Genomic DNA, 13,324 nt, shown 5'->3' with positions numbered 1-13,324 from the left:
TAAATGTTTCCAAAGAAAGATTACTTATTGAAGGACTTGAGTGTCTGTGTGTCTGCCTCTGAGCTTTGATCTCATTGTTTTCCTTTCCTTCCTGAAGTTGTTCTGATTCCTTGAAAAACCTAGTATACCTAAGAGTTAGGGAAATTAGTCCCTTTGATTTGATGACTCAGAATGGTTCAGACAAATATAGATGAAGTAGAAAACTGTCCCTCTAATATTTGTTCATTTAGAGATAAATAAAAGCTTGAGGCTGAGCATGCTCATTGTTGCCTTCAGAATCCTCTGTTTCCTAGATCATAATGCCACCTTTGCAATTTTGCATGTCATCTAAGGAGTCAGAATTCTTTGAGGAAATAGTGCCTTTAAACAGTTATGATGATCTGACTAGAATAGTATACAACAAAGCATAAACCACTTACCACCTATTTCAGAATGTTTGTTTAAATTTGGGAGGGGGAAGATGTAGAACGTGCATTTATTACAACTTTCCAAGTAATTCTTATATACACTAACATTTTAGGGCCTTTGGTCTTAGATAACACATTGCAGTGACTCCTTGGAATGTGAGTAATTCATTCTATTCCAAAGACTTTAACTAGAACAACAGCCTAGATCTTTGTCAGTCTTAACAATCACTAAGTTCTGAGCTTCCATGTGACAAGAAGGTAGAGTACTGAATTGCTCTTATCACCTTAATGTTTGTTTTTGTGATGTTTAAAGTTAGCCCATCATGCATATGTACCATGTGAAAGGATTAACAGTTTTTAATGTACCCTTTACTTTCTGTTTTGGTTATCCTGGTTAGCATTATAATATCATTATGGGTTTGAAATCACAGTCTTTGTTGTCAGAATACTAATATAGTATTTTTGTCTATATTTTTCCATTGGATAAATTTGGTCGGGTTAGTAGTAAATTCAGCTGCTGGCTAGAAACGTTTTCTAAAAAAGAAGGGATTAAAAAAAAAACTACTGGTATATCTGACTTCCCTCACATTTCCATTTTTGTTCATAACGCTGTCCTATCCAACATATTGTTCCTTCTTAAATACTAATATTGGCTAATATCATTCTGAGTGCATCGCCCCTCTGGATGCCAAGTAACACACTGCTTGTTAGTCCTCCCACGGGTTAACTCTATAGCAATTTCAATTCTTTGGCCACCTGGTCCAAATTTTACCCCATTCTTACTGGCTCTGGCGTCTGTCTTCCCAGGAATACTCTTGGTTGAGATTGCAATCATTTTGACAGTCAATCTCTCAGTATGATATAAATTGGGAAAACCAGATTCCCTTATAATATAAAACACTTTTCTTTATTTAGAAACACATAGTTTCTCTGAAACATTTCATATAAATTGCTATTAAATTAAAATATATTTTATTTAAAAGTCATTTTATCCAATGTGCTAATTATATATATTATGAATACATATATAAATAATATACATAAAATCGTTACATATGATTTGATTGAAGGGATTCAGTTTTCCCTTTAGACAGTTTTTGAGCCTATCATTTGTGTTATTTATGACCATAATGACAGGTACAGAGATGTGCCATATGTAAGATGCATTTGGTTTTTTTGCAGTAACTTGCTGTATTCTTATTTATGAGTTGACATATGATATTTTTCTAATGAGTTTAAGTGTGCTTATAATAGAATGCCAGATATTTTTAATCTTCATTCTGGATACACAAAAAGAGGCAAAGTGTTTCCAGTAAATCATTTCCCATATTCTTACTCATCTCTGTCAATAATAATCACACATATAAAAAAAAAGAAATTATATTCCATATCTAATCTGGTGTTTTGACCCAAAGTCACTAACCAGGATTATTAATATATTCCCCAGAATTATAAAATCTTATGAGCGTTATAAATATTTTAATAGAAATTTCTTTAAATTATATTTATTCTCTTCTGGTCTTCCTCTATCTAAAAATGAGAATTCTGAATATATGTAAATGGGTCTAAATGTATTTACTTCTCAATTCAAGAAGAATTTATGAATGTTAAGTTTATATAATTTCCTGAAAGAAATTAGCAGTTTTAGGTTTCTTTAGAGGAATACCACAGATGATTCTTGCATATATCAGTGATGACTGGCTAGTCAGCAGCCTGTTACTAGTAGAATTTTAATTTCAAAATAGACTAATAAGAGTTGACTGGTGTCTACCTGTGCACGTAGTCGAGTGATAATCAGTATAGAATTACTCATCGGTAGAGGCTTATGTCATAAGCTGACTGTCTAAATGATGAATGTATAATGAAATTAAACAGAATTGAGACAGATGGTTCTAACTTTTGATAACTGTGCATATCTTCATAATTAGATAATAAGTCCATTGCCTGGAAGATCAATTGGGATATAATAACTTTGAAAACTAAATCATTTCATTGTTTGGCATTTATAAGACATGGTAAAAAGCAAATTCCATTTTAATTTACTTAAAATATTGCTTATTGTCTTCCTAAGCACTTGATTAGAAATGGAAAAGCAGATATTGTCATTTTGTATTCTTCTCATATAAAATTATTTATTTTGTTATATAGACTTTAGAAAATCATTCCAAAGCAAAATTTGTTCAGTTAATGGCTTCTCCCAGGTAAGAAAGATGAAATAAAGCAGCTAAGTCAAATACCATACATTAATGTGACAGAAAATGTGAATAACTTATCTGAAATTCCTTACTTCCTTTATACAAATTTATGAAGTAAAAACAGATCAGTATGCTTGTTTTTCTTGGAAGAGACTTGGTATTTGATATATTCATATTTGCTTTTCTATTCTTATTAAGCATTTTCAAATAAAATACACATACAAGAAATAACAATAAAACTTTCTAAAAAGTTTGAATTAGGAGTGACAGTAGTGAGATGACTGAATAAGACGTACCTAGCCCATATCTCTCCCTCAACAAATATTTGGCATTCATCATGGAACAAAGTGCCTTGGTGGGTGCTGTGAGATCCAGCACCATACTCTGATGGACCCTGGTAGGAGTCTCACACCCCTGTGTGTCAAGTAATAGACATCTAGACCTTGGACCCAACTGTGGACCATGAAGTGGCCTATGAACTGGCTCCAGCCCCTCTTGGCCATTGTCTGGGGAACCCTGGAAAATACTGACTTAGAAAATCATCCATAGATGAGAGAGCCTTTGTGGAAGTCCAAGATTCTACCAGAGAAGTTTCAGCACATTGCTGGAGCAAAAAAAAAAAAAAAAAAAAATCCAAGATTAGACACACTGGAGAGTGTGAGAGGAAAACTGTGGCATTACCTATGACTCCTGTCCACCAAGGCGGTACAGCTCAGTACCAATAAAGTCCTTCTTGACCTTTGATTTCACCTGTGGGAAAAAGAGCATATGAGTCAGTGCCAGTTTTCCCAGTTATGTGAGATGCAGATAAAGAGGCTCATTTCTCTCTCAGTCCATCCAGTGTACTAAGTTGTGAGCTACAAAATAGGGGTTAGTTAGCAGCTGGGAGAACAGCATCTAGGAAGGCATCAAAGGGATGCACATTCTACTAACTATGTGACAAATTCCGTCAGGATGCTGGCCTATGACTATGCATCCCCACAGCTGGACCATGGGAACCCAGAGCTTGCCTCACCTACACATCCCTCAGCCACCTTGTAGCCAGCTCCTGTGTGCACTCCTAATGGCAGTGAGAGGGAACTTTCACAGATGGCTAATTGTGAAAGCCTGTCTGAATCTGTAAGACCAAGAGGATATGGCAAACATCAGCATTTAGTGCTACCTTTGGGAAAGCGAAAGGAAGACTATCAGCATGCAGACTGATGTACTGCAGGATCTAGAGGAAGCATAAAATCTTAAGTCGGCCACAAGAGGGAGCAAGAAGAGTGGATCAGGCATATCCATAGCCTGAGAGAGCTTCAGAATTCCTAGCAGGGCTAATGGAAGGTACTTCTCTACCAAAGTCAGTCAGTAAAGACTGCTATTTCAAATGCAAAGACAGCAATGCAAGACTTCAACGAACATGAAAAATCAAGGAAACGTGATGCCAGCAAAGGATCACAATAATCTTCTAGTAACTGACCCCAAAGACATGCAAATCTGTGATTTACCTGACAAAAAATTCAAAAGAGCTGTTTTGAGGAAGCTCAAGGAGCTACAAGAAAACACAGAAAGATAATTGAACAAAATAAGGAAAATAAGACATGAACAAAATGAGAAGTTTAACAAAGAGATAGAAATTAAAAAAAGAAAAACAAAATTCTGAAGCCAAAGAATATGATGAATGAAATGAAAAAATGCAATACAGAGCATCAACATCAGATCAAGCAGAAGAATCTGTGGAGTAAAGGTACCTTTGAAATCATCCAGTTTGGGGATAAAAAAGAACAACAAATAGTAAAGAAAGCCTATGTAAGCTATTGAATATCATCAAAAAAAGCAATGTTCAAATTATTAAAGTCCCAGAAGGAGAACAGAAGGAGGATGTGGCAGAGGCAAATATAAAGAAATAATGGCAAGGAGCTCAAATTTTGGGAGAGATTTTGTCATTCAATTTCATGAAGCTCATAGGTCTCCAAACAAATTTAACTTACCAAGATGTTCTCCAAGATAGATTATAATAAAGCTGTCAAAAATTAAAGACAGAGACTCACACCTGTCAGAATGGCTATCATCAAAAAGAAAACAAACAACAAATGTTGGTGAGAATGTGGGGAAGAAGGGAGCCTTATGCACTGTTGGGGAGATTGTTAATTGGTGCAGCCAGATGGACAACAATATTGAGGTTCCTCAAAAAAATTATAAATAGAACTGCCATGTGATAGAGCAATTTCACTTCTGGGTATTTACCTGAAGAAAACAAAAACAGTAATTTAAAAAGATATATGTACTCAAATGTTCATCACCAACATTATTTACAATAGCCAAAATATGGAAGCAATCTAAGTGTCTACTGGTGGATGAAAAAATAAAGAAGATGTGGTATATATACAAAATGGAGTAATAGCCATAAGAAGTGTTTTGTTTTGTTTTTCTTTAAAACAGTGATCCAAGTATTTTACAGTTTTCATTAATTCTAATTATCTGGTGAAAAAATTTTTTTGTATTTTCTCTGTTAACAATAATATATTTTGGACTACCTACATTTTCTTTCATATCCAATTTTAATATATTCTTTTCCTTTGTAAAATTTATCTAGATAGTACTGTAGATCACTGTTGAAATCAATTTGATAATAGCAGTCATAGTCATCTTGATTCTAATTTTAAAGAAAAGGCTCACTTGTGCCAGTAAGTTGTATGATGTTTGATGTTTGTAAATTTTTGATAAATATTCTTTTTGAGTTAAGACAGTTTGCTTTTTACTTCTAATTTACATTTATTCATCAATGATTGTTGAATATCCTGAGTTTATTTTCTACCTAAATGGAAATTAAAATACTTATTTCTCCTTCTAAATCTGTATGAGCTAAACTAAATGGATATATTATATAATAGTAGATAATGCATATTCTATAGATATACCATATTTAGATATCGTGTACTATCTTTTTATTCATTGCTGATACTTGTCTTTCACTCAACTTTTCTTAGGAACATAAGTCTATCCAATTAAGGTATACATTTTTGCCATAATCTGATGAAGTGTCATGAATATATCATGAGATCAAAAATAACTGAATTTGTTCAATTCATGATGAATTGGTGACTTTTTTCTCTTTTTTAAAATATTTATAGCTCATATTTATTGACATATTTAGAATGCATCAGGGCTTATGCCCATGTCCTAGGCACTGGGTTATTGATTTAGTGTATCCAGATTAAATTCTTTCATCATCCACATTTTAAATATAAGGAAACTAAGAGCTAAGGTATTAATGCAGTTTTGCCAAGATCACACCAATATGGCAATATTGAGATTTTTTTTCCCATGACAGATGTTGAATCACAACACAACAATTGCTTCCCATCATGAGTTTGAAAAGGTAACTGCAAAAGCATAAACCTAAAAATGTTCTTTATATAGTCACTATCAACAATTTGAGATGTGATTGCTAAAAACTTACCATATTTCAAAGGCTATTAGTTTAACAACTGTGCATACACTTATGAGGTTTGGGTATTTTTATTTGGCAATAACTATGAAGATATTTGACATTTTATTCACAATATTGAAATATAATTGCAGTGATAAGATGTTCTAAACACAGAGGAGAGACAGTAAGTTTCTTAAAAACTAACCAGGAAATACTTTATATTCATAGATTGTTAAGTAAACAATGTTAGTTCTAGAAAATTGCTGGCTTCAATTCTAATTGCAAATTTTCCTTTGTAGTTTTTGAAATGCTTAGAAAAAGTTTGTTGAGGAAAATGATGGATTTCAAAGTTTGTAAGTGGCATTTAAGGACTTCTTAAAGGATTTTATCATCATTTTAGACATCTTTGATTTAGATATTGGAAAAGCAACTAGAATAATAGCCATGTTTCCCTACTAATGTTAACAGAATGCTGTGGTGCTTGCTTTACGTGGCACACAATCACTGCATTTCATTATTTTGTAGATGTTTATCATGCCTTATTGCCTTATCACTATTTATCAACTGGTGAATGTACACCTTGTAAATGTATTTATTCCACTTAATTTTGATATAAACCTTGTGCAATTATTCACACTTTTAAGGAATTCAAAATTACATCTGACTTTGCTAAATTATTTGATATATAAATAAAATTAGGGTTTTTTTATCATGAGGTATAAAATGTATTCATGCCTGATTATGTCCATTATTCTAAATGCACATAGATGATTTAGAAATTGATACATTAATATATGCAAAGTACATGAAATATTTCAAAAATTAAGAGGTACAGATACATTTTTTTTTTAACATCTTTATTGGGGTATAATTGCTTTACAATGGTGTGTTAGTTTCTGCTTTATAACAAAGTGAATCAGTTATACATATACATATGTTCCCATATCTCTTCCCTCTTGCGTCTCCCTCCCTCCCACCCTCCCTAACCCACCCCTCCAGGCTGTCACAAAGCACCAAGCCAATATCCCTGTGCCATGCAGCTGCTTCCCACTAGCTACCTACCTTACTACGTTTGTTAGTGTGTATATGTCCATGACTCTCTCTCGCCCAATCACAGCTCACACTTCCCCCTCCATTCTCTAGGAGGTCTGCGTCTTTATTCCTGCCTTACCCCTAGGTTCTTCATGACATTTTTTTTTCTTAAATTCCATATATATGTGTTAGCATACGGTATTTGTCTTTTTCTTTCTGACTTACTTCACTGTGTATGACAGACTCTAGGTCTATCCACCTCATTACAAATAGCTCAATTTCGTTTCTTTTTATGGCTGAGTAATAGTCCATTGTATATATGTGCCACATCTTCTTTATCCATTCATCCGATGATGGGCACTTAGGTTGTTTACATCTCCGGGCTATTGTAAATAGAGCTGCGATGAACATTTTGGTACATGACTCTTTTTGAATTTTGGTTTTCTCAGGGTATATGCCCAGTAGTGGGATTGCTGGGTCGTATGGTAGTTCTATTTGTAGTTTTTTAAGGAACCTCCATACTGTTCTCCATAGTGGCTGAACCAATTCACATTCCCACCAGCAGTGCAAGAGTGTTCCCTTTTCTCCACACCCTCTCCAGCATTTATTGTTTCTAGATTTTTTGATGATGGCCACTCTGACTGGTGTGAGATGATCTCTCATGGTAGTTTTGATTTGCATTTCTCTAATGATTAATGATGTTGAGCATTCTTTCATGTGTTTGTTGGCAGTCTGTATATCTTCTTTGGAGAAATGTCTATTTAGGTCTTCTGCCCATTTTTGGATTGGGTTGTTTGTTTTTTTGTTATTGAGCTGCATGAGCTGCTTGTAAATTTTGGAGATTAATCCTTTGTCCGTTGCTTCATTTGCAAATATTTTCTCCCATTCTGAGGGTTGTCTTTTGGTCTTGTTTATGGTTTCCTTTGCTGTGCAAAAGCTTTGAAGTTTCATTAGGTCCCATTTGTTTATTTTTGTTTTTATTTCCATTACTCTAGGAGGTGGGTCAGAAAGGATCTTGCTGTGATTTATGTCATAGAGTGTTCTGCCTATGTTTTCCTCTAAGAGTTTGATAGTTTCTGGCCTTACATTTAGGTCTTAAATCCATTTTGAGCTTATTTTTGTGTATGGTGTTAGGGAGTGATCTAATCTCATACTTTTACATGTACCTGTCCAGTTTTCCCAGCACCACTTATTGAAGAGGCTGTCCTTTTTCCACTGTACATTCCTGCCACCTTTATCAAAGATAAGGTGTCCATATGTGCGTGGGTTTACCTCTGGGTTTCTATCCTTTTCCATTGATCTATCTTTCTGTTTTTGTGCCAGTACCATACCGTCTTGATAACTGGAGCTTTGTAGTATAGTCTGAAGTCAGGGAGCCTGATTCCTCCAGTTCCTTCTTTCGTTCTCAAGATTGCTTTGGCTATTCGGGGTCTTTCGTGTTTCCATATAAATTGTGAAATTTTTTGTTCTAGTTCTGTGAAAAATGCCAGTGGTAGTTTGATAGGGATTGCATTGAATCTATAGATTGCTTTGGGTAGTAGAGTCATTTTCACAATGTTGATTCTTCCAATCCAAGAACATGGTATATGTCTCCATCTATTTGTATCATCTTTAATTTCTTTCATCAGTGTCTTATAGTTTTCTGCATACAGGTCTTTTGTCTCCTTAGGTAGGTTTATTCCTAGATATTTTATTCTTTTTGTTGCAATGGTAAATGGGAGTGTTTTCTTGATTTCACTTTCAGATTTTTCATCATTAGTATATAGGAATGCAGGAGATTTCTGTGCATTAATTTTGTATCCTGCCACTTTACCAAATTCATTGATTAGCTCTAGTAGTTTTCTGGTAGCATCTTTAGGATTCTCTGTATAGGATCATGTCATCTGCAAACAGTGACAGCTTCACTTCTTTTTTTCATATTTGGATTCCTTTTATTTCCTTTTCTTCTCTGATTGCTGTGGCTAAAACTTCCAAAACTATGTTGAATAAGAGTGGTGAGAGTGGGCACCTGATCTTAGTGAGATCAGTGGGCACTTGTCTTGTTCCTGATCTTAGTGGAAATGCTTTCAGTTTTTCACCATTGAGGACGATGTTGGCTGTGGGCTTGTCGTATATGGCCTTTATTATGTTGAGGAAAGTTCCCTCTATGCCTACTTTCTGCAGGGTTTTTATCATAAATGGGTGTTGAATTTTGTCAAAAGCTTTCTCTGCATCTATTGAGATGATCATATGGTTTTTCTCCTTCAATTTGTTAATGTGGTTTATCACATTGATAGATTTGCGTATATTGAAGAATCCTTGCATTCCTGGAATAAATTCCACTTGATCATGGTGTATGATCCTTTTAATGTGCTGTTGGATTCTGTTTGCTAGTATTTTGTTGAGGATTTTTGCATCTATGTTCATCAGTGATATTGGCCTGTAGTTTTCTTTCTTTGTGACATCCTTGTCTGGTTTTGGTATCAAGGTAATGGTGGCCTTGTAGAAGGAATTTGGGAGTGTTCCTCCCTCTGCTATATTTTGGAAGAGTTTGAGAAAGACAGGTGTTAGCTCTTCTCTTAACGTTTGATAGAATTTGCCTGTGAAGCCATCTGGTCCTGGGCTTTTGTTTGTTGGAAGATTTTTAATCCCAGGTTCAATTTCAGTGCTTGTGATTGGTCTGTTCATATTTTCTATTTCTTCCTGATTCAGTCTTGGCAGGTTGTGCATTTCCAAGAATTTGTCCATTTCTTCCAGATTGTCCATTCTATTGGCATAGAGTTGCTTGTAGTAATCTCTCATGATCTCTTTTATTTCTGCAGTGTCAGTTGTTTCCTCTCCTTTTTCATTTCTAATTCTATTGATTTGAGTCTTCTCCCTTTTTTTCTTGATGAGTCTGGCTAATGGTTTATCTATTTTGTTTATCTTCTCAAAGAACCAGCTTTTAGTTTTATTGATCTTTGCTATCATTTCCTGTATTTCTTTTTCATTTATTTTTTATCTGATTTTTATGATTTTTTTCCTTCTGCTAACTTTGGGGTTTTTTCGTTCTTCTTTCTCTAATTGCTTTAGGTGCAAGGTTAGGTTGTTTATTCGAGATGTTTCCTGCTTCTTAAGGTGGGCTTGTATTGCTATAAACTTCCAACTTAAAACTGCTTTTGCTGCATCCCATAGGTTTAGGGTTGTTGTGTCTCCATTGTCATTTGTTTCTAGGTATTTTTTGATTTCCTCTCTGATTTCTTCAGTGATCACCTCGTTATTAAGTAATGTATTGTTTAGCCCCCAAGTGTTTGTATTTTTTACAGATCTTTTCCTGTAATTGATATCTAGTCTCATGGCGTTGTGGTCAGAAAAGATACTTGATACAATTTCAATTTTCTTAAATTTACCAAGGCTTGATTTGTGTCCCAAGATATGATCTATCCTGGAGAATGTTCCATGAGCACTTGAGAAAAATGTGTATTCTGTTGTTTTTGGATGGAGTGTCCTATAAATATCAATTAATTCCATCTTTTTTAATGTATCATTTAAAGCTTGTGTTTCCTTATTTATTGTCATTTTGGATGATCTGTCCATTGGTGAAAGTGGGGTGTTAAAGTCCCCTACTATGAATGTGTTACTGTGGATTTCCCCTTTTATGGCTGTTAGTATTTGCCTTATGTATTGAGGTGCTCCTATGTTGGGTGCATAAATATTTACAATTGTTATATCTTCTTCCTGGATTGATCCCTTGATCATTATGTAGTGTCCTTCTTTGTCTCTTCTAATAGTCTTTATTTTAAAGTCTATTTTGTCTGATATGAGAATTGCTACTCCTGTTTTCTTTTGATTTCCATATGCATGAAATATCTTTTTCCATCCCTCACTTTCAGTCTGTATGTGTCCCTAGGTCTGAAGTGGGTCTCTTGTAGACAGCATATATATGGGTCTTGTTTTTGTATCCATTCAGCCAGTGTATGTGTTTTCATTGAAGCATTTAATCCATTTATATTTAAGGTCTTTATCAATATGTATGTTCCTATTACAATTTTCTTAATTGTTTTGGGTTTGTTATTGTAGGTCTTTTCCTTGCCTTGTGTTTCCTGCCTAGAGAAGTTCCTTTAGCATTTGTTGTAAAGCTGGTTTGGTGGTAGTGAATTCTCTTAGCTTTTGCTTGCTCTAAAGGTTTTAATTTCTCCATCGAATCTTAATGAGATCCTTTCTGGGTAATCTTGGTTGTAGGTTTTGCTCTCTCATCACTTTAAATATGTTCTGCCACTCCCTTCTGGCTTGTGGAGTTTGTGCTGAAAGATCAGCTGTTAAACTTATGGGGATTTCCCTTGCATATATTTTGCTGCTTTCCCCTTGCTGCTTTTAATATTTTTTCTTCATATTTAAATTCATTTTTAATAAATTTATTTTATTAATATTATATATATATATTTAAATTTTTATTTATTTATTTTGGCTGCATTGGGTCTTCATTGCTGCATGCAGGCTTCCTCTAGTTGTGGAGAGCAGGGGCTACTCTTCGTTTCCCTGTACGGGCTTCTCATTGCTGAGGCTTCTCTTGTTCATAGCATGGGCCCTAGGCATGCAGACTTCAGTAGTTTCAGCACGCGGGCTCAGTAGTTGTGGCTCATGGGCTCTAGAGCACAGGCTCAGTATTTGTGGTTCATGGGGTTAGTTGCTCGGCGGCATGTGGGATCTTTCTGGACCAGGGCTCGAACCCAGGTCCCCTGCATTGGTAGGCAGAGTCTCAACCACTGTGCCACTGGGGAAGCCCTGTATTTAATTTTTGATAGTTTGATTAATATGTGTCTTAGTGTTTTTCTCCTTTGATTTATCCTGTATGGGACTCTCTGTGCTTCCTGGACTTGATTAACTATTTCCTTTCCCATATTAGGGAAGTTTTCAACTGTAATCTCTTCAAATATTTTCTCAGTTCCTTTTTTTTCTCTTTTTCTTCTGGGACCCCTATAATTCGAATGTTGGTGCTTTTAATGTTGTCCCAGAAGTCTCTGAGACTGTTCTCAATTCTTTTTTCTTTATGCTCCTCTGCAGTAGTTATTTCCACTGTTTTATCTTCCAGGTCACTTATCCGTTTTTCTGCCTCAGTTATTCTGCTACTGATTCCTTCTAGAGTATTTCTGATTTCATTTACGGTGTTGTTCATCATTGTTTGTTTGCTCTTTAGTTCTTCTAGGTCCTTATTAAATGTTTCTTGTATTTTCTCCATTCTGTTTCCAAGATTTTCGATCATCTTTACTATCATTATTCTGTAATCTTTTTCAGGTAGACTGCCTGTTTCCTCCTCATTTGTTTGGTCTCGTGGGCTTTTACCTTGCTCCTTCATCTTCTGTGTGTTTCTCTGTCTTCTCATTTTGCTTAACGTAATGTGTTTGGGGTCTCCTCTTAGGCTGCAGGTTCGTAGTTCCCTTTGTTTTTGGTGTCTGCCCCCAGTGGTTAAGGTTGGTTCAGTGGGTTGTGCAGGCTTCCTGGTGGAGGGGACTAGTGCCTGTGTTTTGGTGGATGAAGCAGGATATTGTCTTTCTGTGGGGCAGGTCCACGTGTGGTGGTGTGTTTTGGGGTGTATGTGACCTTATGATTTTAGGCAGCCTCTCTGCTAATGGGTGAGCTATGTTCCTCTCTTGCTAGTTGTTTGGCATAGGGTGTCAGGACTGTCGCTTTCTCATCATTGAGTGGAGCTGGGTCTTGGCGTTGAGATGGAGATCTCTGCGAGATTTTCGCTGTTTGATGTTACATGGAGCTGGGAGGTCTCTGAGGGACCAGTGTCCTGAACTTGGCTCTCCCACCTCAGAGGTACAGGTCTGACACCCGGCCAGAGCACCAAGACCCTGTCATTCACATGGCTCAGAATAAAAGGGAGAAAAGAAAGAAAGAAAGAAAGAAAAATATAAAATAAAATAAAGTTATAAAAATAAAAAATTATTAAAATTTAAAAAAAAATTAAAAACAAAGAAGAAAGAAAGAAAGAAGAAAGCCACCAAACCAAAAAACAAATCCACCAATGATAACAAGCACTAAAAACTGTACTAAAAAAAAAAAAAACAAATTAAAAAAAAAAGAAAGAACCCTAGGACAAATGGTAAAAGCAAAGCTATACAGACAAAATCATACACAGAAGCATACACATATACACTCACAAAAAGAGAAAAAGGAAAAAATATATATATATATCATTGCTCCCAAAGTCCACTGCCTCAATTTGGGATGATTCATTGTAGATTCAGGTATTTCACAGATGCAGGGTACATTAAGTTGATTGTGGAGATTTAATTCGCTGCTCCTGAGGC

This window comes from Lagenorhynchus albirostris, chromosome 4, assembly GCF_949774975.1.
Source record: "Lagenorhynchus albirostris chromosome 4, mLagAlb1.1, whole genome shotgun sequence".
Taxonomy (NCBI): domain Eukaryota; kingdom Metazoa; phylum Chordata; class Mammalia; order Artiodactyla; family Delphinidae; genus Lagenorhynchus; species Lagenorhynchus albirostris.
This window is presented reverse-complemented; position numbering follows the sequence as displayed.